Source organism: Ornithodoros turicata, chromosome 4 (genome assembly GCF_037126465.1).
Source record: "Ornithodoros turicata isolate Travis chromosome 4, ASM3712646v1, whole genome shotgun sequence".
NCBI lineage: Eukaryota > Metazoa > Arthropoda > Arachnida > Ixodida > Argasidae > Ornithodoros > Ornithodoros turicata.
This window is the reverse complement of record NC_088204.1, coordinates 49,432,230-49,450,399: the sequence shown is the minus strand read 5'-3', so window position 1 is coordinate 49,450,399 and position 18,170 is coordinate 49,432,230.

The following is an 18,170-nucleotide window of genomic DNA, read 5'->3' as shown; positions in this document are numbered from 1 at the left end:
AAATCTCTGTAGATCTGTAGATTTTCCAAAAAGTATGTATATCTCATGATAAATCTGTAGGTGTGGCAACACTCCATCTGATGTGAACAGCTCGGAGCGCCAAGCGCAGGAAGCGATGTGTCCGTCTTGACCAATCGCATGCTTGGCCGGAAACGGCCGTCTCCACAGCCGCTCAACTGTGTGGGCATAGACGGTGTGGTCGCGAAGTACGCTCAAGTGGAAGACAGAATGTAGTGGAATGAAAATGAATGCGGACACGGGAGCGACAAAACGCATACCATCCCATTTGCTAGTCATTATTCGATTGTCGTTTCCCTCTGACATCGCTGCACCCGTAGTGTGTTCTGGACGGTCTTCTTCAAACCTTCTACCGCAACAGCTGTCGCTTTTAGAGAAGAAGCAGTTTTTTCTTTTTTAACAGCAGCAGCAATTTTCGCCTTTGGTCCATACTGAGAGACGCGGGAGAACGAACAGCGGACGGAAGAGGAACTACAAAGCAAGAGATTTCCACGTTGATGGTCGGCGCGCCTTGGTTATTGCCTTTGGTTACCAGATATTGTAGTTATACAAAGTTATACTGCATGTTTTTCTTATACTGCATGTTTTTCAAGTGATATCTGTCGCGTATGTTATGCCAGCTCTTACTCATGACGAGAAATGCCGCCAGGGGCCTCGAGTTTGCGCCAGCTCCTAGGCTGCGCCGAGAAAACGCCGTTTGCGGGTGGGCCCGACGTTTCTCCATCGGGAGTGACGTCACGACCTCAAAGCTCGGCGTATCTGCGTCGAGAAAACGTTGTATGCGGTTCCCGCTTTATAATTTCCCCGCCCGCCCGTCAGATCCTCGGCACACCCTACGTACGGGCGCACCGACGTCACTGCACTAGGTTTATCGGTCTTGGCTCCGCATTTACTCTTGGCTTGGCCGCTTGGCTTCTTTGGTTTCATTCTCTGTGCATTGTACATTAGCAAACAGCTGTTGTGTTATCGCTAAAGCCGGAAAAAAAACATGTGAAGATTTGTTTGGCACGAAATCTTTTGGAAAGCGCACTTCGTTGTGCTGACCTTGCATTTATGAGCTGCAGCGATATTGTGGTATGCCACGGCGAAGTTGTCGAGAGTGGGACGGTGCTACGATTAAAGCATTTTATCGGCGCATTCAAGTGTTACCTATCACAAATTGCCAAAAGAACAAGCAGTGCGAAGCTCTGGGCTGACAGCAATTGATTGCTGTGCGGAATAAGTTCTACCCCCAAAAGCTACGATTTACTCCAAGGATTTTGTCCATGAATGTTATGAATGTTACGCGCGACTCCAGAGGCAATTTGGTATCTCGGCACGAAATCGTCTCAAGTGAGATGCCCGACACACAAATTGTGAACGGGCTGCGGAGGATCAAGGCAAAAAACGAGAGCAAAATGAAGGTAAGTCGAGGTTCAAATTCATGTTTATGGAGAAATATAGCTCCTGAAGCGGAAGCTTCGTGAATCGATTGTGCAGCTGTCCTACTGCGCTTCTTCTAATATAGCCACGACTAACAACACACCGGTATTGATAATCTACTTTGTGAACAACCACAGGTGCACGCTAAAGGTTGTCAAGGGTCTGGCTTGCATCTGGTGCATGACGAAATTGCTGACACGTCACTTGCAGTCTAGCTTCCACCAACAGGTATGACAATGTGATGTTATAATTTGAGTATTCACCTACATTCCACTTTTCATGAGCGCTCTCATGCAGACATTTTGGCACCACTCTTAAATCTGCCCTCAACATTACTACCTCTGCTTTCAAAATTGGAAACAAAGGCTGCTATTTCGGTTAACTGCTATCTCCCAGTTCAAGCAATTTTGCTGTCCAAATAGTGGTTCCTATGGACTGAACTATGGCTATGGATTAACTGAACTAATGTAATGTACCTTCTATATCAGACAGTGAAGCTTGTACCATCCCATGGTACAAGCTTCACTGTCTGATATAGAAGATACATTACATTAGTTCAGTTAATTTGCCTTTTGCGCATTTTTGTTAGTGCAAGCTGGATTACTGTTGAAGCTACAATGCTTTCTGACACGCAGAAGCTGATGTCGTCTCCGATAGATAGAATGGCGTAGATGCAGGCTAGCTGGTGGATAAACTTGGCTTGCCTATCACGAGGTCGTCTCTGATAGCGTTTTAGAATTTTCACTGTCATCAACGTCCATTGAGTAAGGTGCCTTTACTATCAGCGAATGTTTCATTGAATTCATGTTAGCATTGTCTATCCATATTAATTCACTGTCTGTGTTCTGAGAGCTAAGAAAAATGGGAAATATTTATTTGTCACAACTTCACACTGGATAGTAGTACTGGATTGGCACGTAAGCTAAAATACGTGCATTCTACAATATTTGTGTTGCACTTGGTGCAATACTGTAGCGGGCAATGCCACATTAATTACATTTTTAGTGGGTCTACTGCATACATGCTGTTCACTAGGGCAAAATACCTAAGCAGTGCTGTGTTGTCTTTTTATCCGGAGTCCATAATCCTAATGCAAAATCATTATAAAGTAAATATGACTATCCATTTCTTGTCATTGATTTTTTTTCTGCAATGGTGAGTAACCCTGAGGACACGTGCAAGAAAGGTAGTCTCTTCGGGATGACGAGCCCTCATCATCTCATGCGGATTCAGAGGTTGATGAATGGTTCATGTTCTCAGGCACATGGCGGCTTCAACAAATAATCACGAAAAAGCCAATGAGTGCCAGCATGAGGGGATGAACATGGACCCTCCCGCTACCGGTCAGGGATGTTACATTTCAGGCACTCGTTGACTTTGTCCCTAGGTGGAGCTCACCACAGCTCATTCGCCTATTTGTTAATGTTGAGGCTTGTGTCTTGTTTGTCTGTCTGTGTGTTCCAGCCTCAGAGCAGTCACTTTGGATCAGGTTAGCTACATTTCATTTAGAGATGGCAAAACAACAACAACTTTATTTTCGACCTTGGAGAGTGGGGAGTTTCATCGCCACAGGCGATACTCTACCCCATTGCTGGATGGAATAGGGGGAATAAAATAACGAGCCCCTTCACAATAACGATCGAAGTCCGATGGTGTCCAGAAATGTCAGAAGAGCTTTGAGCGCAGAGCGTTGCTGGGCTGGATTGGGCCAGGGACCAAGCAATTTCGAGAGGGAGAAAGGGCGAGAGTCCAGCTGACGAAGAGACTCGGAGAGTGTGGTTCGGGAAGGTTCGTAGTGAGGGCAATGAAGAAGAATGTGCTCCAGATCCTCAAGAGCACCACAGTGGCAGCAGGTGGGAGAGTCAACTTGCCTCAAGCGGTAACGCCACTGAGCTGTAAAGGCCACATCGAGGCGGATTCGGTGGATTAATGCAGCATCTTGACGAGAGGTGTTTCGTGGCATGCGGAAAGCGAGCGTGGGATCAACTCTGTTCAACATAGAGGGGGGAAGAATGTCGGTTGTCCGTTGGCGGGAAGCCAGGGGTGTCACTAGGCGTCGCAGAATGGAACGGCGGTCTCATCTCAGCAGAACAATACGGGTCCGTTTCCGATACGAGAGTGCTGCTTCTGCGGCGCTGTCGGCCTGCTCGTTCCCCACGACACCACAGTGGGCTGGAACCCACTGGAGAACTAGCGTGTGGCCTGCGGACCCATGTATGACGTCACCTTCAGGTACCAAAAAGGCACTGCCAACGTCGAGGCTGATGCCCTATCGCGGATACCGACTGTGCAGTTGTTGACTCTCGAGGAGCTGCAGGAGGATCCGAAGGATAGGCCTCGTGGACCATACACGCTGCTCAATGGTGTCCCCATGGTAAGGAAACGAGGTATTAGCAAGATCTACGTTCCAGCCTCGCTCCGTAGCAAGATCCTACAGAACGCTCACCAACATTTCGGGCATGTCGGCGTCAACAAGACGGTATCTCTAATCTCCCCACACTATTACTGGCCGAACTTACTATCCGACGTAGCTAACCACGTGAAGCATTGTGATACTTGTCAGAGATGCAAGAAATCGAAAGCGAAGAAATTTGGTTGCCTAGAATCATTACCACCAGCGGATCAGCCGTTTGATGTCCTCGCCATGGACACAATAGGAGGGCTTGCTGGTTATGGTTCTCCCAAAAGATTTATTCACTTACTGGTCGACCACGCCACACGGTATGCGTGGGCATTTCCGCACAAACACGAAAATGCCGACACCTACATTTCGTGCCTCCGAGAGACGTTCACAGTTGGCAAACCTCGGAAGTTCCTTTCTGACCGTGGAACGGGGTTCACTGCCAATAAGTTCAAGCGTTTCCTGAAAAACAACGGCATACATCAGCTCTTCACATCGTCGCAGCACCCACAATGCAATGGGCTCAATGAACGTGCCAATCAAACAATCATCACGCGTCTCAAGTGCAAAATCAATGAGAGACCGCGAACGCCATGGCCGGAATTGTTGACGGAGGTCATGGACGAGTACAACCGCACCCCACACGAGGTCACCGGGTTCGCCCCCAGCTACCTGCTTTTTGGATTTCCTTCATACCAGCCACCTCTGTCTCAGCCATTGGTGCCGTTAGAAGAGGCACGACGGAAAGCCGTCTCGAATTCCTTGGCCTACCACAACAAAAACAAGGTGCTGTATGACAAGAGGTTCATTCCTACTGAGTTCAGCCCTGGTGATCATGTTCTCTATGAGACGCCTTGGCAGGCCAACAGAGGGAAACTTGCGCCAGTCATGGAGGGTCCATACACAATCATACGCAAAGTTTCACCAGTGAACTACGAAATCGACCGTCCTGTGCAGCCTCTCGGAAGAGCTACGGACATTGTGAACATTTGTAAACTGCGCCGCTACCATCCACCCATGTGTGCTAACCTTGGAGGGGGGGGAGTGTGACATATGAAAGAAGACGCACTGAGCGGGCGCGCGCATGGACACTAATTGGAAGCAACTCCATCGGGAACGGACGTTCTCTGTTCGTCGTCACACTAGTCGACAGGAAGTGGTGTTTCCCAACGCAGCTTTGCAGTGGCCTTCCTGCACCACTGCTGCGGCAATAAAGCGTGAATGGAAATCCGCAAATTATATTCACTGTCCTTTTATTGTGTGCTATGTAATACTGTTCAAGCGCTGTCAAAGCAGCGTGTAATGCCACACATGGGCGGAGAGTTTCCAATCTGCCGGAGGGAGGGGGGGGGGGGGCAGGGTGTCGGAAATTCCGTGTTGCGACGTCGTGAGGCAAATTTTTACAGGATTTTCATGTTCACTGCCATGAAACACGCGATTCTTAGGATATCCCTCGAAACTTTCATCTTGAGTGTGAGTTGTGTTGACCTCCCAGAGGGGGCGTGGCCCCCCTGGGAAAGTTCCGGGGGGGGACTCAGGCCCCTCAAGCACTCCCCCCCCCTGCAGTCGGCGCCTATGATGCCACATAATGTAGTAATATAGTTCAGTACTTCCTTGAAGTAGGAGGAATGGCAGCGCATGAACGCAGGAAGGAAACTGTCACGGTATGACAAGTGTCTTTGTGTTGTACATTTAACCATTTCTTAACTTTCACCAGCGTATCGCGTCAAGCCATGTTGTATAAATTTGGAACATGTTCATTTTAGTAGCCAGAGCAGCTGTTACACAGTGAGAACATAGTCTGTGTCTATGATTGTCTTTTCCACCGTGCCCGTTGGTTTCCCTCCCTAATGCTACACATGTTAGGGATTGGTTCTAGAACCGGTAGTTCCAGCCAAGTGAGAATTGCTCTTCGGGGTGTTATCATGCTGGCAGTTGAAACATACGGTTTAAATTATTTGGTGGACAGGAATTCCATAACTTCACACAAATACTACTACTACTACGAAGTAGGAGTGGTTTCAAATCCAGCTTTCTTGTGTTACTGATATTATCACACTCAAATGTAGTACCCACTATGATCCTTTATACGGGGGGTACGTACAATGCAATCAACAGATTCTATTTACAAATCTCTGTTTCCTACTGTGTTGAAATGGGTAGATGGTATCTAACAGCCATAGTGAAACACAGGCAGCCAAGGACAGAGTTTTGATGCCCTCAAGAAACTTGGCAATACATTGCAGGGGCTATGGATGCTCCCGAAATGCTTCCCCAACACAGAGGTCAAGGCTGCGCTTAAACAACACGTGGTTAGAGAAATTCAAGACAGATGCATGAGTAAGCAGTCCGTGGCTGGATTTGCTTCTGTCCGAGGTACGTTATCTCAAAGGGTACGCACGGGCAAACAGAGGGTGATACTATTGCTGTGAAATGGAATGAGGAGAGGGGGAAGATGTATAAGCATTTTTTTCTTGTCTGTGATCCTATTGGTTAAATTGTCATTTGTTTAGCAACATGCGTGTGTATATTCCAGAGCCTGTTAATAAATCTATCAATTGAGGGCTAACAGTTCTGGTTAGCTGTCTCGTCCTGTCCTTGGCTGCTTGTGTTTCACTGTGGCCACGTTTGCTATTGCAAGGGCCACAGAAAAGACAAGAGAAAAACACGGGAAGAGCGACCTGGAAAGCTGCCTGTTCTAGTGCTCACATGGAGGCCATGCAATGAGGTAACATGTTTCATTCATGAACTGTGCACACCAGAACGGCAACCCATTATTCAAATTTTTCTGGAACTATTTTATCTCTTGGAACATCAATTGTCCAGCCTATTATTGGAGCTTTATGTGATTCCTCTCTTGATATATTTTACGATTACTGATCCTGTACAGTTTGTTAATTTTGAAGCTGTACTGTGCTGAGGTAAAAAAAGAGAAATGTCACATCTACATTTGAATATATAGGAATAGTTTGTAAGTACGTTCCTTGATGACATTTATATTTGTACTAGTTTCCAACACTACTGATTGATGGAAAATGTAAATAAAGAGATTTCTTTGCTGGCCAAACAATACACAAGCGTCGTCTTTTCTAGTGAGATATTCCCTGTTCACAAGACATAAAAATTGTAAAGTTAAAGGGGCACAATGATGGTATAGTCTAGCACTGTTTTTGCCACTTCACATATATTTACTGTTATTCATGTGCATAGGGAACGATATGTATGACTAGGAAGGTACAGCATGTGCATAAAAAATTATTTCTTATGCAGTCACACATATGGTTCAGAAGATTAGATGATGCACTACATAACGGATGTCCAAGCGTATGTAATTGTACTTTATGTGCGATGCCGATGCTAAAGCATAACTTCCATGAAGACTCGAGTTACACAGGCGCTGTAACACCGGCCTTGGCAAACCATTTGGTAACGTGTCTCTAACTGTGAAGGTAAGAAACATTCGAGAATGCCGCAGATATGGTTACTTACGCAGATAAATCTTACAAATTGCTTATCAATACTTTACATGATAAATATTAAATACTAAGTGGTGTGCAAACATTCCTGTAAACAGAATTAATTCACAGGCTGACCACTGATGTCACCCATGACGACAGAAACATAAATTGCCTCTATCACTTTTATACCCCATGGACTGAGTTGTGAGATGAAATAGCGCTCTACAGAGGGATAAGGTGCAACCGCTGATTTGATTTCTAGGACATATGCTCTCTTCAGACCCCCGAAACAACATTTCTAGGTAGCAATATGTGCTCTGGTATTTCTTTGTGTGTGCATGGTGTGCAACCACATGGCTTTTGGGGCTTTTGTGTGCATGTTTTTGGGCTACAGTGCTCATTAAAAACAAAATCCAGATGTTAAACACGAGTGCGACAGTTTATAGCTTGCTACACGACGCAACATAACATGGGAGTGTGCGATTCAACGAAAACTTCTAGAAAATGCACAGAATCCCACGAAAATTTTAAAGTGTGAATGGCAGTTTGTTTTACGTCGCTCGTCGTTCGATAATATCATTGACGATGTTACACATCGATAAATCGTACGTGAAACTTGTCCCATAGCATTATGCAGTTTCTCATATACAGAGAACGCTTTTTTCCTGCAAAAATAAAACGTTGTCGACATTTTGTTGCTATAACGGCTGTCGAAACGACAGTCAATTTCCTAATAATCTTGTCCCTACACGGGCAACTGCTGTAAAGGGGCTAACGTGAACACGAGTTGATACGAACTGTTCGAGCTCACAAAACATAAACGACGAATTGCACTCACAACATCGCACAGAGCTTGGTTCACGAATGAATTCGCAGCTGCTGCACTGTTTACTCATCGCGGAACCAGAGGAACCAGGCTGTCCGCGATCTTCAAGCACAGATACGTGAAGCCACGAAAAGCCATAGCTGTAATCCAGTGACAAGTACGAAGGCGCGTACACCTCAGAGTGCCCGTTCGGGTGCATCCACGTCATAAAACATGGCTGCGCCCATGTGTGTTACGGAATGAATTATCTGTTTCTTTGACGTGGTACTGTACCGAACTGGGAGAATGAAGGTGCATTTTGGGGAGAGTTCGATGTGGCCTTTCAGAATATCACAACCGTTTCAACTGTTTAGGATATCGGCGTAGCTGACCTTTAAGAACACCTCAAAATACTCTGTTGGACACAAGATCCACAAGGCAATCAAGTGTGGCACCAACTAAACATGAAACATTATATATTCCATCTAACGTTGTAGTTCCTCAACTGCTATCGTTTAATTATGTATTCCATTCTGTGAACAGGACAGGCAGTCCTGACATGTACAGGCTGAAGTTTCAAGCTAGCTCGTATATTATTGTACATAGCAAAATAATGTATGTTTCATCACTCTTTCCTTTGTGGAATGGCCCTAGTAAAGCAGCACAAACAGCTATAGCGAAAACGTCTCTGTTTCACGCAGCGCAACAGTTAATCAAGCGTAACTTCATCTGTTTAAGTTCCTTGTAATTAAGTGTGATATTTCGACTCCTGCTAGGGCTTCTTATGTAGGATGTTTATTATTATAATTATTCGACACAGATTTTATTTACAGCGACAGCTCTTAAGGACTGAATTTCGTGAAGACATTGTCGCATCACTGAAACACAGAAGCGAAGGAACGAGAAACGAGATAACAGCCGTCGCTGCAAAATAAAAGAAAGGCGCAAGATGCAAGTCGGTCATTTCATAGTCACGTTGACTGTGGCTTTGACATTATTGTGGGTCATCCTATGAAGTATACGTCTCCTGAAGAGCTTCGAGGACGTCACGATGCACAAGCACGGGCGAGACACGCCAAAGAACGTACAGCGCAAAAAGAACCAGCGAACAGCAGCCAGTACAAAGAGAACCCCTCATGAGGAGAGTAGTATACGATGATCTCCACTTGCTGACAAAACATGGCTGGCCTGAAGACGATTTAATTGTGCTTAGGAAGTAATTATGGCCCCGTAAAGTAATCGAGGCCATCTCATGAGTGTCCAGACCCTCCGTATTTTGCCGACAAGTAGTGGTCATAGAAAAAGTAAAATGAATACAAAGATTGTGCACAGGGATGATTACTTTATTTTCCTACTCTAACTACACTCTAAAAACAGAACTTCACCGCATAGCACGCTCTGCGCCAACCATGGCCATGAACGATAGGGTTATCGCTTCTGGTTCGAAGAGAGAGAAGGGTCCCCCAAGGGTGTGTGTGTGTGTGAGAGTATTGTGTACGCCTTTTTTGTCAATTATTCTATATCAAAATTGACACAAAATGGCATACGCCCAGATCTGTCCTCGAATCAGAAGTAGAACCCTATCATTCGCGGCAATGGTTGGCGCAGAGCGTGCTATGCGGAGAAGCTATGTTTGTGGAGTGTAGTATAGTTGAAGTTCTCGCAGGTGAGTCATGTGGACTGACGGACAGCATGTACAAGATATTTTTACTGTAGTTATGCTGATTATTTAAAACTACTTCATAAATTTTACAATTATGGTATTTCTAGAAAAACCAAAGGAGCAGAATTGTAGACAATCGTTTTTTATGCCCATTCCATACTTTAGAAACCCTGAATGGCTCTCATGCTCTGAATGATTAGTCTCCTCAATTTTTCCAAAATACAATATAACGGCAACTACTCTGAAAGATCTCAGAGGATACACTGACCCCTTATGTCAGACAATCGCATGTAATGGTAAAATTTGGCAACTGGGTTGTGCCAGACCCCATAAATCTATTGGATAAGATCCAAGCTTAATTGAATGAGAAATGTTACACAGCCAAGTTCAGAATTAAGCAGTTCAGTCTGTTGCAGTAGTCAACTGCAAGTTTGAAAGGCCAGCCTGAGCTTGGGGTTTGTTTGGTATCTGTGACATGCTTTGGGTATAGAGCTGTCATTGCTAACAGGATGTGTTACATGCTAATGTTACGTTACATGTACTTAAGAATATGTGTAATATTTGACTACCAATCAACTGCGTTTTTGCATTGCAGTTCCTTGGATCTGCCTTTGTTGGGAACTGCAATCCTGCAAAGGGGAACCAGTTACATACCAGTTGTGCTGGTACCTGATGCACTGTGTTGTGGAACCGGACGATTTCGAACGGAACCACTTCAAGTGGCCCAGCTCAATAGTCTGGTTGCACACTGGGTTATCGAACTGGGACCAGTTGAAGTGGTTCCATTCGAAGTGGTCCTGTTCGATAACACAGCCCACCTGGTACCAGTTGCAACTGGTCCAAGTCTCAACTGGTATCAGTTGAAACTGGGACCGGTTGCAAACCTGATTTTTTAGCTGGGACCGGTTCACGTGGTTCCTGTTCGATAACACAATTCACCTGGTACCAGTTGCAACGAGTCCCAGTCTCAACACTTGAAACTGAGACCGGTTGCAAACTTTATTGTTGAGTTGGGACCGGCTGAAGTGGTTCCAGATCGGTAACACAGTTCACCTCGTACCAGTTTCACATGAAAGTTCACCTCGTACCAACGAATTTTCACTTGGCTAGGCTTTCCAGACGCAACCTCGGAACAGTTACATTATTTTTTCTTTTTTATAATTCTGTGTCAGCGTCGCTAAGCAACTGTAATTATGAGCGCCGTACAGAGGCGGACAGCAGGAAGTAGTGAGGGGGCTTATACGAGAGGTGTTCAAGTCAAATCGGGACTTTCTGTCTCCTGGGTGTACAAATGGCTCGCGCTACTTCTTTTTCGTAATTTTCACACGCGACAGGCCTCCGCGTTAACCACGTGGTGGTCCAAAGTTTGTGAAAAACAGAAGACACGTGCTGGACAAGATGGCGGACAAGGAGCTGAGTGCACATATCGAACAGCGAATTGTCATGACGTTTCTCGTGACTGAAGGCGCAAAGTCATCTGAAATTCACAGAAGACTTCAGGCTCAGTATGGCCACGATACACTTAGCCGCAGCAAAGCGTTTGAGTGGTGCAAACGGTTCCGAGACGGCCGTACATCAGTGCACGACGATCCCGGCCGGGCGGCTCAGAGCCCAGTGTCAGAGTTCCTGAGAACATGCTTGGGTTTCTGGGACAAGGCTGGCGTTGTTCATGTTGATTTTCTGCGCAGTGGTACCACCATCAATAGTGCATATTACTGCCAGGTTCTCAGGGATGTGCATAAGGCGCTGAAGCAAAAGCGGCGGGGCCTCATCACCGAAGGAGTGCTCCTCCTACAGGACAATTCACGCTCGCATACCGCGCATCTCATGACAAGCACCTTACAGGAACTTGGCTGGGAGTTGCTGCCACATCCCCCTTACAGTCCAGACCTCGCCCGCAGCGATTTCCATCTCTTCGGGCCACTGAAGGCGTTCCTTGGGGGCAGCCACTTCAGCTGCGACAATGAGGACAAGAATGGGGTCCGATCATGGCTTCTAAGCACCGGTAGGGATTTCTATGCTGCTGGCATCCAAGCCCTCGTGAAACGCTGGGACAAGTTCATTAGTACAGCTAGAGATTACGTTGAAAAATAAAACTAATTTCTCGCCTGTAAGTTCATTTTACTTTTGCGAAAAATCAAAAGTCCCGGTTTGACTTGAACACCCCTCGTATATGCGTCCCGGGCTGTACTAGGGTCATTGAATAGCTTCAGAGTACTGCAACTGCAAGTTCTACTCCAGGGCGTGTGAGGCGACGCCATATTGGCTCCGTTAAGTCCGTGAGTTATGTTAATGACGGATCCCGTCTGTAGACGTTCGTTCTTTCACTTCATTCGACCACGCTTTTGCGTCCGCTTTGACGACAATGGTTCAAGACCCCCTAAACAAAATCGCACCGTGCTGTTACGGTCAATTACGTTACGTGCTGTTACGGCTGCAATTTGCGATGTGAAATAAGTTTGCCGCAGCATACACTCTTAAAAATGAACTTCACCCCATCGTACGATCCTAGCCAACCATAGTCTCGAATGATATCGTGATCTGCCCTGATTTGTTGAAAACGGGAGGCGTATGCCTTTTTTGTGGCAATTATGAACAGCATAAGTGTCACAAAAAAGGCGTACGCCTCCCATTTTCAACAGATCCGGGCAGATAACGATATCATTCGAGATGATGGTTGGCTAGGAGCGTGCTATGCGGTGAAGTTCATTTCTAAGAGTGTATGGTCGTCTTGCCTGGGGCGCAAAGAAACTGCACTCCTAAAAATGAACTTCACCGCATCGCACGCTCCTAGCCAATCATCATCCCGAATGACATCGGTCTCTCCACTGATTTGTTGAAAACGGGAGGCGTACACCTTTTTGTGCTGCTTAAGCAGTAATTAATTGGTACAAAAAAAGGCGTACGCCTCCTATTTTTAACAGATCAGGCGAGAAAAACCATGTCACTAGGAATTATAGTTGGCTAGGGGCGCGCTATGCGGTGAAGTTCATTTTTAAGAGTGTGCAGTTCCAGAGGCGTGTCAACAAAATTCCGCCGAGTTGCAGATTTTGTCCAATGGGAGAGCGACGCTGTCAATGTTGCCAGACGTCTGTCGGCATAGTGCCAGGGAAAAGGAATGCAATACTCTGTTCGAAGCTATTCAGTTACTCAAGGCTGTACTTCAAGGGGAACTGTGCCGACATTCATGTGGAAAGTCTGCCATGAAATCCAGGGAAAACCTCAGGCAGCGCAGCCGATGATACGATTCGGACCCACCACCTCCAAATCTCCAGCAAGATATTGGCTACTAACGAGCGGACAATTTACCTGCTCCGCCATACTGCTGATAGTTACACTCTAATAACCGGCCCGCTTGGTGCGTATTTCATACGTGAAAGTTGCGTTTTTACGCACAGCGCAAAATTTCGTACGTCTCGGCTGCTCGTAGCGCGTGATTCATTGCGTCAGGGAAAATTTGATATTTCGCGCAGAAGTTATTTCACGGGCGTCCATAGCAACAAATCAGAGTGCAGTAAGACATTTCTGCCTCCGGTCTACCGTCCTTGAAGAAGAAGAAGACGAAGCGACCTACATCCTTTTTAGCAACTGCTGCTCTCACGAAAAAGCTGCAGAAGACGCAGGGAAACGAGAAAATAATTTCTGAGGTGAAGAAGAGACCTATTTTGTGGGATATGCATAGTTCTGACAACAAAAATGTACATTTAAATGCCATGCTGTGAGAAGAGGTAGCAGTAACGGTGGATTGTTTTAGTTACCGTGTATTCACACGAGCGATATTGCCCAGAATACTACAACGGAAGATGCAAAAAAACGTCATAGCTTTCTACTGTCATGTGAGCGCTCAACGTCGTGTCTTCACGTACACTGCTAACCGTTCGGAATATCCTGCGACACAGCCACAAGCTATTCCGTAGCAGTTGACAGGAGAAGACGCTCATGGTGTTGTCTGCTAAGTGTGCAGTACGCCACTCCGAATATTTCGCACCGTGTGAGTGCTCAACATAATACCCTGCTGGAAACAGTCCAATTCAAAATAGACCAGAAATCTCATTCGGTGGATATCACATTCACAATTCTCATTGAAAGTGACAAAAATTTCTCATTCCGAATCGACAATTTTGGACAAATACCATATTAAAAAACAACAAGAATTTAGTGTTTTTCAATGAGAAATCATTGTAAATGTCAGTGTGAACGAAGTGGAACCGCGCTCGGTCGTACACATTGGAGGCCAGCCTACACTCTTAAAAATGAACTTCACCGCATAGCACGCTCCTAGCCAACCATCATCTCGAATGATATCGTTATCTGCCCTGATTTGTTGAAAACGAGAGGCGTACGCCTTTTCTGTGACAATTATGAACAGCATAAGTGTCACAAAAAAGGCGTACGCCTCCATTTTCAACAAATCAGGGTAGATAACGATATCACTCGAGATGATGGTTGGCTATGCGGTGAAGTTCATTTTTAAGAGTGTAGTTTCCCATTGGGCAAATGTACAGCAGCAAGGATTTTCCCATTGAAGTCACATTGAAATTCTCATTCCCGATGCACTTTCTCAATGTGCAGAGACTATTCTGTTGCATCAGAAAGCATGTTTTCGCTTTAAAAATGAATTACACAAAATACCGTTCCTGCTTGCACATTTATTCTTACCCATATAAAAATACAGTAGATGTGAAAATATTGCAAGTGGCAGATACAACGGTGAAAGTTATTTGTGCTGTTTTTTTATAAGAACGAATATTCACCAAGCGGTTGAAAATCGCTAGCAAGACATAGTAAACACCAAGAACAGAAACCTTAATAAGCACTTACATGTTGTGAAAGCATTCTTTCCATCGTCAACACGCACAACATAAATCCACAATGAGTAAGTTCATAGGGACCGTGCGACACCTAAAGGGGGCGCGCTGCTCCGTCGCGACAGCACCGCCAGTGGCGGTCTTGGACGTATCCGACGTGATACCACGCCGCCCGTTCTATGCATTCTCAAGTGGAACCGTAGCTTGCGTGGCGACCGCCGTAATTGGAAGGGCTAATTTTCGAAGTGCAAATAATGTGGAACCTTTCTGGGGCGCGAACGAAGTGGATGGAGACAAACTGCACAGAAGCAACCACCGGAAGGAGAACAGCCACTCGCGTCTGTCCCGTCAAAACACCTGTAAGTGATACGTCGAGAGGACGTTTATTTGACTCCTCACAAAATCCTGGCTTGCTAGCGAAGGCTATATACGTGTAGTCCTCTGACTCCAGCCATTTGTAATATCATGTTTTTGACTGAATCTTGTTCTTGTATTCCTTTCGTCGTCTTTGCACACACACATAGATTCGTCACTGAAATTTACATCGTGCGTCCGTTTTATCCATACAAATAAACACGTGGCGTGGGGTCACAACTTATTGGCTGAACTTGTACTGCAGTTTTTCCAGTATATTCAGATGCAATAACGCTAAAGAGATCCTCAAAGAAGAAAGTATATGAGTTTTTACCTCGGCTACCGCCGTAGGCTTGCGGGACGACAGCTGTGAAATGGTCGGTGAGTAAATACTAAACCTTTTGGACAACGTAGAACTTCTGTTCTCACTGTGAGACTCGTCATACCGGGAGCAATATCGGCTCTGGGCACTGGCGATGAAACACCTCAATCATTATCTCGAAATAGGTTGCCGTTTGGTCGGTGCATTTGACGGTGATATCCAGCGGCGTTTCACCGTCACGAAAGTGGCGAGGAGGAGGGGGGGGAGGGAGGAGGAGTGTCGTTGGGAGGCAACCGAGAGGTCTGCCTGCCTGAATAGGCGGCATGTTTCCCGGGAAGGGAAAGGTGGTGGAGAGGAGTAGAGGAAAGGGTGAAGTGGAAGACCGAGCGGAATCCGCTCGGGGGGAGGATAGCTGCGTCCATGGGCCGACTTCAGGGGAACTGTGCCGGCATACGCCTATTACACATCTGAGGGAAACCCAGGAAAAAACCCCAGACGGCACAGCCGGCCCGCGGATTCGAACCGCGGACCTCCCAGTCTCCAAGCGCACGCGTTATCGCTGCGCCACCGGAGCTGGTGCGAAAGTGGTAACTACAAATCATTGATCATTTTGCAGGTCCTCATTCAGTTTCATTGAAACTAGAACAAACGAAACAGAATATATTCGCTCATGTTGTGCACACCCCATGCAATGGCCGAACGCGCGTCACATACGCTATTCGCTGCGAGTCCTCGGTGGTATTGGAAGCGTAGAAATCACGAGAAATTAAGCATCTGGTCCCTAATGAAGAGTTCTTTTAGGTGCTGGCACAGTTAGCGATGCTGTGGCAAAAACAGATGCCCGCACTTCACATGTAGACAAAGCTGGCTACCCGGCGGCTATCACGCAAGGTACTTTCTCCGGAGGCCGCATCGCGGCGCCACCAGTTTGTCGCACAGTCCCTATAGAGATGTATCCCAATGTCCGAACAGTGCCGCCGAAAAAAAAAAGATGACGCTCTTCTGTGTTTCGTAGGAGATTTCTAATGCCCGTCCAGCTTGCCTTTCTTGCGTGAAAATTAAGGGCATCGAGCTTCGTTGAGATTCCGTTTTGACCACCTGCTGACAAATGCCGACGTCCATATGCCAGCCGCGTCGTACGAGGGTAACCTTCAAGTAATAGCATTTCGAAAGATAATGCAATAGGTGCTGGAACAGCAGCATGTCAACGTAAGTCAGCATCAAAATATATTACATACCGGTGCACACAGCGCGGGCGGCAACACACTGACTGCACGATCCTCCCATCAACGGCCGTAGTGCCTGCGGGCAGGGGAAAACATGCAAAGCGCCGTTGAAAAACGGGAATGCTTGACAAATCGACTACTGACCTTCGACACGGATAAAATCCTCGAAATCAAGCACGAATGACGCCGACTGCTTCTGAGCAACCGCGCACATCCTCACGCTCCAACATTTCATGAGAGACTGATTAATCCGCTGACCGTTGGTGGTCGTCCGGAGAACGCGTCCACATACATCCACTGAATCTTGTACGGAATGCATTAAAAATAGCTTACAGTAAGAGGTGTGATACCAAGGTACCATGGCACATGTACTTTTGAGGATAATATGTTCACAAACATTTGAAATAACGCGAACTATTTTCAACTCGCACGAGCCACCCTTGTAGGGGATCACTCTGGTTTACACTTCGCAAAATAAACTTCGAGAATAAACTCCTCGAAATAAATCACGAAAAAATCCACGGTGTAAAGATAAAGCCGTAAAAATCAACTTTTGCGATACAAACGCTTCAGATTCAAACTTTCAAAATAAATCGTCTCTGATTGGTCGACAGGCACGGCAGCCTCAGAGCAGCGAAGGCTTTTGGCTCCCGCGTCTCAAAATAGTTCCCCGCAGGGTGAGGCTTTTTGCGGTGGGCTGGGAACGAGAGTACCGAGTCTGGACGAATCGTTTACTGTATTCTCTGTACGCCGGCTATCAGGATTCTGTTGACACTGCAGTTAATGATTTGCTCTGCTGCTCGCCTGTCAAATTTGAGTATGTCGAACTCTGAATTCGTGTGGTGTCACCGAATGAGTTCCCGGTGTTGGTCCCAGCCGTCCCAGCTATGGTGGACACCTGCTATATTATGAACATTGTCGCGAACATCGCCATTCTCCTGCAGCTGCCTTGGTTGTGAAGTCGTAGAGTTGAAAAGTGACGATCGACGAAAAAGCCTGATTCCGATACCGTGTGGATGTGTTGTGTTTATCCGTCTGTATGTGTTTGTGTGTGTTCCAGCCTCAGAACCGTAGAATCGTGAAATCGGAACCTGCCTGTGGTTTTCCTTGTGAGCCTACGTTCTGATTTTCTGATTAACGCACGGAACAGGTACTGGACAGACTCTCGAAATGCATTTCTGCAAATAAGCTGCATATGAATGTGAAGAAATTGTGTGTTTGTTTGCAAGAAAAAAACTATTTTCTCTCGAATGAATAACTTGAGTCAGCAGAGGTCCTAATTTTTTTGTAACCAGCATACGGTAATGTCAAAGTGTAACGAAATAAGATTCTAATTTCAGGAACATCCACATTGATTCGCGCACCTTCCTAGACAACGATTTGCCATGCAAAAGCTGCAAAAGATGTATCTAGACATAATACTTCAAGCACTTTGTTTTCACTGGTCTTTGAATACACTGGAACCGAAGAATGCCATTTTCAAGGTATTAAAAACCATGAAATTTTCTCACAGGAATTTTTGCATCTTTTTTATTCGCGTGGACATACAGTGTAAATTCTGGTTATCAGATGTCGGAACTGAAGAAAACTAAGAGCAATGAAGTAACTGAAATCAGAAGTGTGAGAAATGAATGGCACCCTCTGTTGTAATTGTTTGCCTTCCTTTCTCTCCTGTGATCTTCGCATTCAGAAA